The 14,119-nt window shown below is 37.6% G+C and overlaps 1 protein-coding gene across 2 annotated transcripts in view; it reads left to right on the plus strand.

Moving 5' to 3' along the window:
- kirrel3a (kirre like nephrin family adhesion molecule 3a) overlaps positions 1–14,119 on the plus strand; it is a 277,571-nt gene that overhangs the window by 202,173 nt on the left and 61,279 nt on the right. The gene's annotated exons all lie outside the window — the stretch shown is intronic.

A 14,119-nucleotide genomic window follows, 5' to 3' on the forward strand; every position in this document is an offset into this window, starting at 1 on the left:
AATCTAAAACAGATCAGAAAAACATCACAAGTCATTGATCATCTATCAGTGTGGAAAATGTTACAAAGTCATTTCTAAAGCTTTAGGACTTCATCAGACCACAGTGAGAGAGAGAGAGCTATTATTCACTAATAGAGAAAAGATACTGTAGAATAGTGGTGAACCTTCCCAGGAGTGACCGGCCTCCAAAAGGGCATGGAGAACTCATCCAGGAGGTCACAAAATAACTCTAAACAAGATTTAAAGAACTGCAGCTCTCACTTTACCTAACTACAGTTAAGAAAAATAACACTATACTAAGTCAAAGTCAAACATGGTGGTGATGAAAGTGTGATGATCTAGGTCTGCTTTGCTGCTTTAGGACCTGGACAACTTGCTGTAAATGATGGAATCATGAATTCCATTCTCTAGCAAGACAATGCAGGACAGTGATCCGAAGCACACTAGCAGATTCACCTCTGAACGTTTAAAAAAGAAGTTTTTTGAGTGGTCTAGTCAAATAAGTCTAATTGAGATGCTGTGGCATGATCTTAAACAGGCTGTTCATGTTCGAAAACCCTCCAATGTGTCTGAATTAAAACAATTCTGCAAAAAAAAAAAAAAAATGAGTGGGCCAGAATTCCTCCACAGAGATGTGAAAGACTGATTACCAGTTATTGCAAAAGCTTGATTGCAGTTGTTGCTGCCAAGGGTGGCACAACCAAGTTATTAAGTTTAGGGGCGAATACTTTTTCACACAGGACTAGATTGGTTTAAAAAAAAAGAAATTCCCTTGTTAAAAAAATTTTTTTTAATTTTTTTTTATCACACCTTTTTTTAAACACTTTGTTCATTATTTTGGTATTTTGGAGTTTTTGGACACCTACTCATCCAGTGTTTCCTCCAAATTTACTGTAACAATAAATTCATGCACTGATTTTGGATTTATACACTTTATTTCTGGATCTCACTGGCTTGACTTGATTGGCTGTAGAGTCTTATAGCCCTTAGTCAAGCAATTAATTTTTCATTTAGCCAGAGTTCCATTTAGCCATAATAGCATCAGTGCGTTTAAACATTCAGATATGTGTATACAATGCTTTGACCATTATTTACCAGTGTTTTATAACAATCTGAATATCCAAAATATGTACAGCTCTGGAAAAAATAAGAGACCACTTTATTTTCTAAATCAGTTTATGTGATTTTGCTATTCATAACTATATGTTTGAGTAAAATGAACATTGTTGTTTTATTCTATAAACTACAGACAATATTTCTTCCAAATAAATTGCAAATAAAAATATTGTCATTTAGAGAATTTATTATTCTTATGTGCAGAAAATAAGAAATGGCTGAAATAGCAAAAAAGATGCTGAACTATCAGACCTCAAATAATGCAAAGAAAACAAGTTTATATTAATCTTAAGAGTTTTAAGAGTTCAGAAATCAATATCAGTGGAATAACTCACAGTTTTAAATCACAGTTTTTTAATGCATCTTGGCATGTTCTTCTCCTCCACCAGTCTTACACACTGCTTTTGGATAACTTTATGCCTTCACTCCTGGTGCAACAATCAAAACTAAAAAGCAGTTCAGCTTAGTTTGATGGCTTGTGATCTGTCCATCTTCCTCTTGATTATATTCCAGAGGTTTTCAATTTGGTAAAATCAAAAAGAAACTCATACATTTCATTTTTCAGAGCTGTATATGTTATGTGTTATAAGGTTTCTGACTTTTTTTGTGAATTCACCGTTCTTGTTTTTTCAGGGTTTTAGCTCAGGAATAGTAAGAACTACTGTTCTAGAACTGTAGCTTGAGTGCTGCAAAGATTTTTTTTTCTATCCCCGTTTCATAGATAAATAATTTAGGTTGAAAACCTCTCTTGCACTGTCCCATATTCGCGGCCAAATCGCGCTTGTGTATGCATGTGTTCAGATGTCTTAGCACATGTTGTGCTCGAAACAGACACAAGTTCTTCAGTGTTTCTCCTCAGAAAAGAAATATTGTTGTCAACAGCTATTTTTTTTGCGGATCTTTGATTCGTGAAACGTGTCTATAAATGTTGATGTAGATGCTGACTGTGGGTGTAACGTTTGCTGAACCAGCTAACGGTTGACATGGACACGTGCCATGTTGTGGGCTGAAATGTGTGCATTTGCATTTATATAACCTCGACTGTCACTAAACAATCATCACGAAAGTAAACATGTTCGGCTCTATTAAAAACCATTTGAACATTTAATTAAAAGTTCAGTCCAGTTCTTTTTTTTTGTTTTCTTTTTTTTTTGAACAAAAAAAGCAAGTTTCAATTTTTCCAGGGCTTTCAAAGATATTTAGTATGACTAATACAGCATAAAATACTGTTTAGGAAGCCATTACTTTTGACAGCTCCATTCTTCCTTGCTGTAAATTCCATTTTATTGTCCAGAAGGACTGCGTCTCGCCACAATAGAGCAAGGGACAGAAAAGAGAGTGCGGACTGATAAGCTCTTCACTGCGTTTGCACTGCTGGACCCGGCCCAAATCGGTTTGTCATGCAAAACAATGGAGGAGCGGTATCACTCTGAGCCGTTTTCCTCCCTTTCCAAACAAGAGCGAGATTCCTCAAATATCCTGCAGCTCCTGTTTTGTTAACCTAAACTGTGCCTCAGCTTTCAGGTCTAGCCGTGCAGATAAATGAGCCTCATCATGACAAAATTAGCCGGGCTGGCTACATGTGTGTGATCTCGATATCAGCTGTCCAATTACCGCTGGGTCCAGTCGCTCACACTGAGCCGCCCAAATGCCAAGTAGTGTTGCTAGGATATGTGTTAAAGAAATCAGCTCTGCCTGTGTAAACTGTAGACACATCTGTAGATGTTTTAGCTGTATGAAAATTGGCCGCTGGCTGAGTTTTTGGACGTGTTTTTGTGGAAACAAGCAGCACAGACTTGTAATAACATCATTAATATACATTTCCAGTTTAGGCTTGCATTTCACAGCTAAATAAAAATAAAAAAAGAAGCACACTGCTTTGAAACCGTCCTAATGCACTTCAGACAAGCATATCTTCAGTATAAATGATGATAATAATAGTGATGATAATCGGCCATATAAACATGGTCATTTCAGCCTTTATTGAGGATGTTGCAATCCCAGAATTGATATTTAACAAGAAAAAAAATAAAAACATGGACACAGTGGTTCCATTCCTCTTCATTCTGCACTAATGAAGCCAGAAATGTGTGCTTGTATTGAAGCCCCGCCCACTTTTTCTAAGGCCAAGCATCTTATATTCTTATAGGCTGCTTTTGTTGAGCCCTAACTAAAAGACTGCAACAGGGTTTGTGAACATTGTCTGTGGAGCATTACAGTACCCATAAGGCATGCATCAAAATTCAAACACAATTTGAACGCCTTGAATGCTGGTGTGGTTCAAGTTGTTTCTACCATTTACATAATGACTTTTGGTGGTAGATATTTTTTTTCCCCACAAAATCAAAGCCTCATCTATGATGGCTGTGGTAGGAGATTTAGAAGTTTTAGTTTCGTTATCATTGAAAACTAGTATTGTTACATTTTTAGATCTTTGGTAGTAAGTACTGTAATTTACAGACTATAAGGCGCACCATATTATAAGGTGCATTTTAAGCGATAATAGTAAGAAACAAAGGTATCACACCGCAATTAACACATATTTCTCTCCTGAAAACTGTTTATTGGGTGAGTAATGTGCTTCTGTTTATTTACAGTAAGCCTAGAATTCCAATATTTCAACAGCACAGTTAGCAGCAGCACTAGCCATGCTTAGCAACACTTGGCAGTGCTTAGCGCTAGAAGATGCCACCTGACAGCGCTATACTGAACAAACTAGAGTTTTCTGGTAACCCAGGCCACTATCATCTAGCAATTCATTCCATGTAGCTTGTTTTACCACGCTAATCATGCAGGCTACAGTCCAGTATACTCACCTCTGAACAGTGAAAGAGCTAGCACTGCAGGTAGTGGCTAATGCTAATACCGCTCCAGCCTTAGTGCTGGAGAAACTTCACTGAAACTCCTTTATAATGCTGTACTTCAGGCGAGTGGCCCAGGGGAGTGGCTCCTTACAAGCTGATGGATAGAATTCAAACATAAGATGCACCAGATTATAAGGCACACTGCTCTTTCGATTTTTTTGAAAATTAAAAGGATGTATAGGATGTATAGTGCCTTTAAGGGTATGTAATCTGTACCTCCAGTTAAGGTAAATAAAATATGTGTACTATAACCCTTTGCAGTTGTTTTATCCTCATTCTTAGGGACACATTTGGACCTGAAGGAGCATGCTGTACCTTTGAGGACACATTTTCACAGGTTGTACTCTGGTAAACAAATATATAACCGTACAGTATCATTCTGTCTTTCTGACAGTTGAGTGTCAGACACTAAGAGAAAATCTACAGATTTACAGTGTCCTTGCTCAAGGCTTTAACCGCGGCATCTTAGCAGATGACGGCTTCAAACCCACAACTCTAGATCAATATTCCTTACCTCTAACCTTTAAACTCTAGTTATCTCCCTTCCCAGATTAACAGACAACAGATAGAAGGACCCTATCAAAGGTGCAATTGAAGAGTTGGATGATGTAGACACAAGTAAACAGATAGAAAAATAAAATGACAACTCAAATGAAATGCAGGAACTACATATTAGGGCTGATTTCATGTTAGCAAATGAGTTTCGATTTAGCACCCCAAGAAATTGTGCAATTATATGTTTAATTAGGATAAAGTATGAAGTATGCAGTTCATTTACATTTAAATTAAATTTATATTTTGAAGTGAGTCTGCAATTCTTATTTGAAGTCAGGAAGTTAAGTTTTTATTCAATTTAAAGCTGGTACACTATTCTGCAAAATGACTATTAATATAAAAAATGCAGAGTAGTCCAACACTAGGCCCAATCCTTGTATGTTAAACCACCTCTAAATTAGCTTATTGCTAGTTTTAAGACAATACATGTTTAAAAGAATAAGGAATCAAAATATAAAAACATGGCCTCACTTTGTATGCTGTTTTAGGTAAATAAAATACTCTAAACATGTTTGTGTAAACCTATGTATGTTTGTGTGCCCAGCTATAGATTGGCACTCTTTTCTGGGTAAAATGCTGTAGTGCTCGATGCAGTCCTTCAGGTGGATGATTGTTTCCGGTTGAGAGTATGCTGTGCGCTATTGGCTGCTGCTTCTCATCAGTGTGTGGATGAGTGCTGAGTATAAATGGTTGTGAGTAAAAATTATGACTGTAAAGTCTTCTTAGGTTTCTAGAAAGGCGCTATATAACTTTCACTCATTCAGTCATTCATTCATTCATGCATTCATATAGTTACACTACAGGGGTTGGACAATGAAACTGAAACACCTGGTTTTAGACCACAATAATTTACTGTTCTGACTAACAGTTCTGGTGGAAACAGGAGAGTTGAGGTGCACATTGAATTCTGCCATGATTTGATCAGCCGTGGTTTTATGTTTTTTGGATACAATCTGGGTTAGCATCCGAACATCCCTTTCAGACAGTTTCCTCTTAAAGCGTCCACAGTTAATCCTGTTGGATGTGTTTGGTCCTTCTTGGTGGTATGCTGACATTACCCTGGATACCGTGGCTCTTGATGCATCACAAAAACTTGCTGTCTTGGTCACAGATGCACCAGCAAGACGTGCACCAACAATTTGTCCTCTTTTGAACTCTGGTATGTCACCCTTAAGGTTGTGTGCATTGCAATATTTTTGGTAAAACTCTTCTCTTATCCTGCTAATTGAACCTCACTCTGCTCTTACTGGTGTGATGTGCAATTAATGATTAAATATGCTCCAATTTAGCCATGAAACCTCCCACACTAAAATCAACCTCTGTATATGGATTGTTAATAAAATCATTCATAGTTTCTTGCGTCTTGTCGTTTCGCGTTGGCTCACCTTAGAGTGGGGAAGCCTAGCATAAGGAGACGATTTGAAGTGGAAACCCCTCTATACGCCACGGGCTGGTCTGCTTAGCAGGCGAGAGAGAAACAGGTGTCGGATGAATAAGTGATGGCGAAGTGCGGTGAGGTGGTGGGGCCACGAGGCCGCGAAGCCCCCGCGGGAGCCCCGGCCGCCTCTGAGGGCACGTTTCTGTCAGACTGGCGCATCAATATTCATGGCAGGCGGCTGTTGCACTGGGTGCCATTCAGGCAACATGGGGTGGCGGCAGATATCACCCACCACGGAGAGTCAAACGCAAACAGGGAGAAGCCGCTCTGCACCCGCGGAGGAAATGCTAACGTTAGCGGGCCTCACACACACACACTCACACTCACACACTTTCATATTCATACCTCACTGCAGGTAATGGTCTTACAGCAACAATTACTAAAGCTGCTGGCATGATCAAATAAACAGACATGAAACGGCTAATGGGCTTCGTTAGGCTAATGTGAGGAACATTTGAATTCTTTCTGAAACGCTTTCCCTCATTACCGTATAGCCTTTTTTCTTTTGTTTTTCGCTTGCGTTTGATTTTGATATGTTTGTGCAGGAATGCATTATTATTCAGCCCGTATTTGATCATAGTTGTGTTTGCCACCTCGTTCGCAAATAATGAACCGAGCGCGAACGGAAGAGAAGTAAAGTCATCCTGCTTCGCTTTGTTAGGATATGAGTAACAGCCATCCCAAATAGCCCTGTTCCTTTGAACTGTGCGCCGTGCCAGGCTGGCCTTCTTCTCTGACCAGACAGAGAACACCGGTCCACCATCATTTATAAGCCCTCGGCCATGAAAGCTCTGGCCTACTTATCAAGGCCTGCTGGTCACCGGCAAATTTTACTCATCCGGCCAGTTCCTCATACACCCGCAGGCCCTCATCCATCCTGACCCTGACAGTGCTCTGGGTACACACTGCTGATCTCTCAGTGAATGGGACTAGCTCCCTCATGGACATTTAGCTACAGACAATGAGCTAAATCTTTCTGGCCTGTATTTTTTTTGAGCTACCTGCGTCTACTACATTTTCTTTTTTTCGGGAATGCAGCCATTGATGAGACCAGCCAGAGAAGTGGAACAGCCTCCAGGATGTCTACACTGGAAACATTATGAGTAGTAGTATTACTGTAGTAGTAGTGGTCCATTTCGGTCCTTGTTAACCTAAACAAAGCCCAAACAAATAAACAACTAAATATGAGTAAATTATGCAAAGAAAAAAGAAAAAAAGAAAGAAAAATGTGTAGGCTGAAGCTTTTAATAATTCAGTCAGCCGTTTAACTCAAGACTCAACAGTAGAGGATGCACCAAAATGTCTCTGTCATGATCTGGCAGGACTCAGGCAAATGAGGATGTGTAAATTAAACATTTTATTAAAAGATACAAAGAGGGGTCAGACAGAAAAGGGTCAATGCCGATAAACAGGAGCCAATGGGGAATGATACACCATAAACACATGCAAAACACAGCAACGAAGGGAAGGCAAAGGCAGAGTGGAGGTACACAGAAAAATGGGTCAAAAACTGCAAAAAATGAGCAAGGAAAACATGTTGCAAAGCAGGGAAAACAAACAATACTCAGCAAGGAGTGAGTGAACTGAGGGGGTATAAATACATAGGGAAACAGGTGATACAATGATTACTACAAAGATTACCTGATGAGGCTGTTTGCAGAGTCATGTGATCGGAGGAGTCATTGTAGTCCAAGTGTGGTGCGTTCTGGGTATTGTAGTTCGGTGACTGAAGAGTGCAGAAAGAGCTGAGAGCGAGGGAGACAGGAGCGCTATCAGCGCCAGACGCGACAGTTTTAGGCCAAAACCAAGCAGAAAAATTGCATGAATACCAAATAATAAACATTTTTAAATTGTTTTTAAATACTTATGGATCACTGAACATTTCCAACATCACAGCTGGTTGTGATTTGAGCACGTCATCAAAAACTTATTTGTTTACTACAAACTATTTTGCCTTTTCACTTGACCAAATAACTCCTGTGGACTGTGTCCTGTGGGCAGCATCTTCTGGGCAGCATCTTTTGATAAAGAACCAGAGGATGACCTCTGGTTCTTTATCAGAGGACAAATTGTTGGTGCGCGTCTTGCTGGAGCATCTGTGACCAAGACAGCAAGTCTTTGTGATGTATCAAGAGCCACGGTATCCAGGGTAATGTCAGCAAACCACCAAGAAGGACCAACCACATCCAACAGGATTAACTGTGGACGCTGTAAGAGGAAGCTGTCTGAAAGGGATGTTCGGGTGCTAACCCGGATTGTATCCAAAAAACACTGCTGATTACATCACGGCAGAATTCAATGTGCAACTTAACTCTCCTGTTTCCACCAGAACTGTCCGTCACCACAATAAATGATTGTGCTCTAAAAACAGGTGTTTCAGTTTCATTGTCCAACGCCTGTATATATATGCATATAACAGAATAACCCACAACCCGGTTAGTAAGAGCTTGCCCTGTTTGGGTCTATGCTGACCATTAAAGAACAGGGTGAAAGGAGGAAACTAATAAAGGATGCAGAGAAATAGATATAGGACTATCATCACTCACCACATCACTCTGAGAAACAAGATTGTTTTACATCTCCTTTGTTTATTTCCAATAAAGTTCAAATTACAAATCAAACTGCAGCTAAAGTTCCAGGCAGTTTTGATATCACCCCATTCATTCATTATCAGATATAATGAACCAAAAAAACTTCCAGGCATGTTTACCGCCTCCCTTTCATTTCATTTCATTTCATTTCATTTTCTGTTTGGAAAGGTCATCACTGTCTTTAAATCCTACTCAGTGATGAAGACGTCTCTTATTAGCCCTTATTAAATTTCGTTTTTCATCACAATGTGTTTTCAAGGCCTAAATTCAACCGCCTGCATGAATTCTTCTTCAGTGGGGTGGAACAGTTGACTTTTCCTGCATTCTCAGGGCTTTCCGTCTTCCAGTCTCTGTCGTCTCAAGGACATCTGATTGGAAAGCGTTTCTGTGGAGTCAGACATTGTGCTATCTGGATGTTTGCCGGCATAAAGTCAGACTTAACCTGTACAACAAATGGTGCACGCTGTTCTTCGTTCTGTTGCCGAGCAAAAGTAGCATTTTAACTGTCAATCAGTGTAAGAAAGTGTTTGTTTCTCTTTTTGTTTTTCATGCTAGAAATCCTGTTTCTGTTATCTCTAATTAAACTATATAAGGATGCTACTTATAGTGAATGTTCAATAAGTACACCCTTGTGTTTGTAACAGTATTATTAGTGATTAATACTAGGGGGTGTGCTGATTGGAGCATTGTAAAAAGTAAAAAAAAAAAAAAAAAAGTTGAGAAAAATAAAAAAAATTCAAAGCAACTTATTGCACTAGTTTTTTGAGTTTTGAGCCCTAAACTCAAACTTTTATATTTTAAAGAAAACCACCACCACTTGTGTCAGCTAGAAATCTTATAGGAATCTATATTATACTATATATACTATATATATATATATATATATATATATATATATATATGTATAAAAACTTTAAATTTTAAGGTTAACCAATTTAAACATTCACTTTAATTTTTGTAGTTGGCCTAATTTACATTTTATGAAATCTGTATTCTTAACTTTATGGGGTAAAGAATATCAGTTTTACAGTTTCATAGCATGATAGTATTTAGACGGCTGTATTAATCTGTATAAGTGCATACATACAAATACTATATATTATTAATACAGTATTAATATAGTATATTTCTGTATTGGTATTATACTTTGTCTAGTTTTCTTTTTTTCTTTTTTTTTGGTGGTGATAATAGTAGTGGTAATAGTAGTGTAAAAATACATTTATTTATGTCAAATTGTCATGCAAAGAAGGACAACAATTGCATGAGTTACATGGAAAAAAATGTCAATACACTAATTTTACAAGTGTGCATCCAATCTGTAAACCTTAACTACATGAGTCATTGAATTGGCATGGTATTGTGGGATTTGTAGTTCTATTTGAATATTATTGTGGTAACTGTAGTCTTAATTAGCAAATTGACTCATCCCTTTCTTCTTTAATCATGCAGTGTGAGAGAATGACTCATATGAGTATTCTTTAACTGTCACTGTTCTCTGGCTTTGCATTAGAAATGTCTGTAAATTAGGTTTTAACCTCTTATTTACATGAAATGGTTCAGAACATGAAAAGAAACCTGGGTTAGTTTAATGTTTTTGGCCTTTTTTCTGCTTTATACTAAAGCATGAGGTCCAAACTGCTTGTGACTTTGTACTGAACTGTATTGAACTGTGTATCATTACATCCCACATACTACTAGTGTATGAAGTGATCCTGATCTGAGTGCATTGAAACCTGAGGACAGAAAGGCAGGTGCAGCAGGCTGTACAGTTGACTGAGAAAGAAAGAAAGAAAAAAGGAAAGAAAGAAAGAAAGAAAGAAAGAAAGAAAGACAGGGAGAAAGAGAGTTTATGTGTGTAGGTGGTGTGGGAGAGCATAGAAGGGGGTGGGAGAGAGAAAAAGCGAGAGAGAGAGAGAGAGAGAGAGAGAGGGAGAGAGAGCGAGAGAGAGAGAGAGATAAATCAGAAACCGAATTAATTTATTAAACTGGAGATCAGCCACCGACTGCAGTATGAATAGGATTTTTTTTAACGCTAATAATGGTGCATGTTTACGAAAAAAGAAAAAAGTCCCAGCCTTCAACAAAAAGAGCCAATCAGCTTCCTGAGAGGAGCCCAGCACGTCACATGACTGCCAAGATACACAGAAAAAAAGGCAAGTGTTAAATTAACTCCCACAGAGTTAAATCAACACTTTCAAAATAGTTAAACCTTTAACACCTTCCCAGAGTTCCTTTTTAACTCACATTTGTATTTCTTTAACTTCCTAAATTGTTACACTAACACTGAAAAGAGTTAAAAAAAATAAATGAGAAGAAGATTAGTCAATTAATATGACTTTGTTATTATTTAATTATTATTCAGGACAGGTTAGTGTGTAATCTTCCATTGTATTTCTTAGTGCATTACCAACACTTTATCACAATTTACTGTACAAAGGATGGTAACTTGCTCTTATAGCCTACAATATATTGGCTAGACAAACAACCATTAAACAAAATATAACACAATACCCAATGGAAGGTAGCCCTGGTGGGCAAGATTTCACACTGATGGTAAATTAGGCAAATAACATGTTTAACTGGGCGGAGTTTAATTAAATCTCTGTGGAGTTGGCCAGTATTTCTTGGGTTTAGTGGGATTAACACTGAAATATTCAACTCTGTCAAATAACTCCAAGACTGACATCATTTAAACCTGAATGAGTTAAAATTACACTTTGAGAGTGAAAATCAACTCTCCTGTTTTTGCTGTGTAGGGTCTGTGTGGTGCTAATGTGTTTGTCATCTTATGTGTTCAAACAATACAGCTGAAAAATCATATTTAATAATTCATGTCTTTTAAATATATTGTTTATATTGCATATAAAAAATTTTCCTTTCCTTTGTATTCTTACACACCGACTTATGAAATATGTTTACATTTAATTTACATACCAATCAACAATATCATGCCTGTACTTTTACATGCCAACACATGTTCCACAACTCCATGAGTAAACAAGCATGTAGAGAACAGCCAGTTTAGATGATTGTTCTTTTAAATATTAATTAGCTATTTAATATTTGTTCACCATCTTTCCTGTCCACGCCTTTTTCAATAATAGTTTTTCTGGGATACCGTATTTTTCGGGCTATAAGGAGCAATGAATTATAAGGAGCACTATCAATGAATGCATATTTTCTGCTATATATGTATAAATAAGGTGCACTGGAATATTATAAGGCATATTAAGCAACACTAATAAGGAAGTGCCTAAGTAAACAAAACTGTAATTCTGGATGTGAATTCTCTTCTGAAAACCGTTTATTTGGGTGACTAAAAAGCGCTTCTGTTTATTTATTTTGTCTAAGGGTGAGTTTTCAGTAAAGTTTCTCCAGCACTAAGGCTGGGTGCAGCAGCATTAGCTTTAGTGTTAGTTATAAGCTATTAATTAATAGTTATTAGGTGACTGCTTCAGATCATTAAACAAATTTAAATATTAGTCCGAGACAACACAAGTAATCGCGAAATGCCCTTGTTTAATGAAGGTATTAATTATTCGGGAGAAACAAAATGTAAACCTACATGAAGTAACAGTTCAGAGCTAGTCAGTCTGTGTATTATTATTAGCCATTACAAAATTAAAAAACAAAGAATTAAAACGACTGAGAAAAAACACTGAGACTATAAAAAAGAAAAAGAACTAACTAGGTCTAACAAACTAAGAATACAATCCAGAAACTTTGATTGAAATTGTATTGAGGGGGTGGGGTAACGAAATGGATGTAAATGCTAATAAAGTTAGCAGCTAATGCTAATACTGCTTCAGCCTCGGTACTGGAGAACTAAACTGACCCTCCTTTGTAATGCTGTACTTCAGTGAAGTGGATTTACTGCTCTTTAATACTGATTGACTGGTAAAATGCATATATAAGGCACATTGGACTGGAAAAATTAAAGGGTTTTAAATAATTGTAAGGATTATATTGCGAAAAATATGATATGTAACTACAGGTGGAAAAAGTACTGAAAAATTGTAATTAAGTAAAAGTACCTTTACTTTGCTAAAATTCAACTCAAGTAAAAGTAAAAGTACCCATCTAAAAATCTACTTGATTAAAAGTAAAAAAGTACTCAATTTAAAATGTACTTTGAGTAAAAGTTACATAGTTACTTTTAAATATTTGATGTAAAAAAAAAAAGTAAAAACAAATCATAAACTAAATAGTTTTTAATTAATTATTATTCCACATAATAATTTGGACCTTTCAGGCAGTATTTGTTTAGACCCCCCCAATAAAACATTTTCAAGAACAAGTGGTATAGGTTTCTATGATCCATTTTTTCTTTGCTATTAAAAGGTTATGGTCATATAGGTGAATATAAACTGTAATTTTATAGTTGTACAGGTCATTATTATTTTTTAATTTGCCATTGCTGTACTTTAACTGCTATTTACATGTTTTTTTTTTTTTTTAACATTTAAGCAGATTGTTTAATGATAAAAATACTCACCACCACATGCTTTCGCAGGTTTGATGTGGAAGTTTTAAAAGCTGACGGCTCTGTCCGGCGAGGCAGGCGCATTTTGCATTGCCTAGTTAATCCACGCTCGAGCATCCGTGCCAATTATTTTTTTTTTTTTTTTTATTCAGACAATTGTTTTTTTCACAGCATTTCATTTTTTACTCAGTAACGGGAGTTTTCCAATGTAGCAAAGTAAAGTACTTGTGTCAAAATGTACTTGAGTAAAAGTAAAATTACCTATTTTAAACACTACTTTAAAAATTGCAAATGACTCATAAAATCTACTCAATTACAGTAACTTGAGTAAATGTAATTCATTACTTTCCACCTCTGAACTACAGTAATTATGTGATTATAAACACAGATATTTCACAACAGGCAGATGATTCCAGGCTGAAAGTAAGTGAGTAAATGTGGCTTCATCTGGTATTCAGCCGGCGTTAGCCGCATGCTTCAGTAGCTGGGGAAAGTTGATCAGCAGGAGCTGTAGGTGCTGATGCTTCCATTACGCCGGAGCTTCCAGCTAAATTGACCTGTGCCACACGTTGTTTGGAGGAGGCCTTTCATTCGCGCCGTTCCCCAGCCTCATCACAGGGGTCACGGCCGGGATCAATACTCAGGAGCCGAGCGCGCGGTTCCCAGCCTCGCCGAGTAATTGCACTGTAAATAAGAGGAACATTAAAACAATGCGCTTCGTTGGGAGTAATTAATGGCCGAATGCAGATGTGGAGTGGGCGTCCGGTGGGGCTGCGGGCAGAATACGCTCCGTCTCCCCGCCTGAGCCGAGTGCTCTCTCTCCAGATCCCCCAGTGCCCCCTCGCAAAAATAACCACTGCTTCTGCATTCAGAGGACTGAGCTCTCTATTAACAAATTCACACTTTGTTCCTCGCTTACTTGTCGGCTTTGGCGTAATTGGCTTATGAAGTGATTTATAACAAGGCCACACAACAGCCTGATACGTACGAATCTTCCGCTCTTCAGTAGACAGCGACTGCATCTATTGCATCTTCTGCCTGATTAGCTATGTTGCATTATTTATGTATGTAT

This window comes from Astyanax mexicanus, chromosome 20 (assembly GCF_023375975.1).
Source record: "Astyanax mexicanus isolate ESR-SI-001 chromosome 20, AstMex3_surface, whole genome shotgun sequence".
Lineage (NCBI taxonomy): Eukaryota > Metazoa > Chordata > Actinopteri > Characiformes > Acestrorhamphidae > Astyanax > Astyanax mexicanus.